The sequence below is a fragment of the Octopus bimaculoides genome, chromosome 20 (assembly GCF_001194135.2).
Source record: "Octopus bimaculoides isolate UCB-OBI-ISO-001 chromosome 20, ASM119413v2, whole genome shotgun sequence".
Classification (NCBI taxonomy): domain Eukaryota; kingdom Metazoa; phylum Mollusca; class Cephalopoda; order Octopoda; family Octopodidae; genus Octopus; species Octopus bimaculoides.
Window position 1 is genome coordinate 13573638 of NC_069000.1, and position 4211 is coordinate 13577848.

The window sequence follows — 4211 nt, forward strand, 5'->3', positions numbered from 1 at the left end:
TCTATCGGTCTCTTTAGCCGAACCGCTAGATTACGGGGACGTAAACACACCAGCATCGGTTGTCAAGCGATGTGGGGGGGGGGGACAAACACAGACACACAAACATATATACACACACATACATATATATATATATACATATATACGACGGGCTTCTTTCAGTTTCCGTCTACCAAATCCACTCACAAGGCTTTGGTTGGCCCGAGGCTATAGTAGAAGACACCTGCCCAAGGTGCCACACAGTGGTACTGAACCCGGAGCCATGTGGTTGATAAGCAAGCTACTTACCACACAGCGTAAAAAATGTATGTATGTATGTATGTATGTATGTATGTATGCTAAATAAGGCACTCATCTTTCTGAGGGAAAACTCTTGACTAAGAATGGAATTGACATTATACTAGAAGCTAAGGAAACACTCTTCGAATAGGTGCTCAGTTGTTACGGACAAAACAGTTTACCATTATTTAGGCCGTTTCGCAATAACCTTCAAGCCTCGATATTATAATCACGTCTCATCATTAAAACATAGGGATAACGAAAGATCGACCTCATTAAACAAACTTATATGAGAACTTAAAGATAACAAAACAAAGTATAATAAATATTAAGTGGTCAATAATGAGCAGTGCACCTCCTTACAACGTAAGGGAAAATGAGACGTGAACTTTCCCCTAAAAGAGTCATTGTTAATACGTCAGAGTATAACATCCTGAATATGAGGCAGGAGCTAGCTGCAAGATGTAAACAATTTTACAACAAGACCTTTAGATCATTCCCACTATAATTAATCATGTGAACAAATGGATATGATAACATCTGCACACCTTCCTAGTCCAATAGTTGAGAGATAATGCATATTTAAATTAAATGCTAATTATCAATTTCCTTAATTGTTTGAACTATAGATTTCCTTTCCTAGTCCCTTCTCGCTATTTATTTGATGATAAGGAGATATCCGTTTTACTTCTTGTTTTTTTTTCTATTTTTCATATATCTATTCCCTTATTTTCGAATTTCTATTTTCATTTTTATTCTTGTTGCTTTGTTTCGCTTTGTTTTTATTTGATTTTGTCTTTGGGTTTATCTTCTTCATTTAACACTTGTGTAATTTACTCTACTACCCTATTTAAGAATCATATCTTAACCTTCTTATTGCAGCTGTACCAATGATACCTTGCCCTATAATTTAGGATTACATATAGTCTTAAACTTACTGATACTTTACCTGTTATAGTTTATTTATTTATTTATTTATTTATCTATAATTCCTGATTACTTGTTCTAAGTATTTCTGTTAACTGTTTTGTATTTATATTAATTCCTGGTAATTAATTGGATGGTAATACTTCAGTTTCAAAATAATTAGCAATACCATGGCTGCATTTTGGTTTGCATATTTGCAAATACTTACCCCTCGTAATTTTTACAAAAATATAGGAGCCAAAAGCCTTCCACTAACCATAAAGGGGTTGTAGGATGTCAAATTTCTTTGCTGGGTGTCAATATAATTCGCCCGTGATAAAAGAGAACAATAGCTTAAGGTTAGTGGTTAGAAACGGTTCTGTATAAATGCCACACTGACCATCCTCTTCTTTTGTTTTCTTCTTTTTCTTTGTTTTGGCTCTGACGAAGATATGATGAAGACGGCTACCTATGATTTCAGTCGACCGATCGATAGATTGATAAAATTGAACCATGAACGTACCCAAATACATATCTGAAACAGTTGTAAGCCTATAATAAATAAATGTCTATAACCCATTATTTTTGTCTGTTATACATACATACATACATACATACATACATACATACATACATACATGGCTTTAAGAGGCCCAAAATTCCGACTTCTTTTACAGGGCTTAGAAAAACTGAAGTACCGCTGCAATAAGTGTGTAAATCTGAGAGGGGAATATGTTGAATAAAATCATAATTAACTAATCCTCCTGTATTTTCTTTTACCCAAAGCCAGGCACTTTGCAGCCCTCCACCCCACCCCATCCATATACATATATATATATATCCCCCACCTCACCCCATATACATATTCATACATCTCATTCTCCGGGAGTTGGAAATTATGTCACTACATATCTTCATGTTTGTTTTTGCATGGCCTTCATTTGTTGTCGGCTGATGCTGACAAACTTTAGTGTAGGAATTTCTAGCACCTGGATTGCATGGAGATAATATCTAAGGTGAGATCCTATAAATATGTCGACGCAACTTTCTGAATGAATACATACAGCATACATACATACGTACATGCCTACATACATACTTACATACATATATGCATATAATGTTATATTTGTATACATATGCGTATGTTTAGATATACATGTGTGTGTAGATACATACATAAGTATACACATATTTATATCTATCACACACACATACACATACATATATGTGTGTGTGTACATATACGTGTGTGTAGATATGTACATAAGTATACATATGTTTATATCTATCACACACACACACACACACATATGCATATACATGTGTGTGTATACACATATATGTGTGTGTAGATATATGCATAAGTATACACATATTTATATCTATCACACACACACACGCACATATACATATATATGTGTGTGTGTATACATATACATGTGTGTGTAGATTTATACATAAGTATACACATATTTATATCTATCACACACACACAAACATTGTGTGTGTGTGATAGATACGTACATACATACATACATACATACATACATACATACATACATACATACATACATACATACATACATACATACATACATACGTGGTGAGGGGAAATTCGCTAATGTTCCTTGGAGAGGTTGGTGTCAGATTTTATTTCATGTCTCTCCTGAAATTTATTAGTTATCCTAATAATTTTATCACTTTCATGATCGTAAACTTCTTCAAAATAGTGTTAAGCACTTTCTCTACTGGAGATGTCACTTCTGTGTTACATGTTGGGTTTCATATGATATTACAGCAGATTTAAATCCCCGGCAACCTTCCTTGCGAGGGAAGTATAATCTGACTACATTGATGTTAACATTTCCATTAACACTGATATATAACACTTTCCGTGGCTATGAATCCATTTTTCTAAGTTTTTATAGTGTCCAGTTCAGAAGGCTGAATATAAGATTTAGGATATGCACAGTGCAAAAGTCCTGTGTTTGCACACGATAGCGATATGATTGTTATATATTAAGAATTGTGATGACCAAGTACTACTGCAGTGTACAGCGATATTTGTTCGGTGGTCAGAGTTAATGGTTACGTGTCGGAACCATTCGTTGTCATGCGTTCGGTCGTCAAGAATGCCACATCTCTTCCTTTTTTGTACGTGCTGACTTTACAGCCACTGAAGCAGAAATTGGAGGTTTCGAGAAACATTCCACAAGAACAAGGATGCAGAAGACCCGTGTTTGCGTATGCGGCTGACGTCATCGTAATAGTGTCGGTTGGCACCGCTCTAAGAGAATACGAGACAACGATAGGGGTAAAAATTAACCAGAAGTCGTCGAGCCTGCAATTCAGCATATGGAGAGATCCATGTCGTCCAACATCGTCGTGGGGCGCTAGACGGGTGGACTGTTTGATTTGGTCCAGATTTCCAGATTGACAAGAACTGTAATAAAGTGACGAGCAAGATGGCTAGTCTCACCCAGAAATGGGCCACACGAAACTCTCTGTGTAGGACCAAGCGGAGATGGCGAATGTCTACATCGTATCCGTCATCTAACACCATCTGAGTGTCGTGCTTTGCCTCGCTTCAGAGCTGACCAGAATGAGGCACTTGCTCTTCTATTTTCTGTTGAGCGGACGCGTTCCATTGGTCAGATGGTCCATTTACTGTAAACATCCACTGCGTGGTGGACAAGGCATGCCGTAGCAAACGATGCGCAGACATGCACCGAGGTTACGATATCTCCAGCATTTTCTTGACAAGTGGTGGTGGTGGTGGTGGCGGTGGCGATGGCGGTGGTCTACAACAATTCTGGACATTATTTACATTATTTACAATTGACGGATACTTGCCCTCATCTTGTTTGTTGTTAACACAACGTTTCGGCTGATAACACAACGTTCCAGCCTTCATCAGGTGTCTTGGGGAAATTTCGAACCTGGGTTCTCATTCCTAAGGTATTTTTCGATGTTGTTGTTGTTGTTGTTGTTGTTGCTGTTGTTGTTGTTGTTGTTGTTATTAT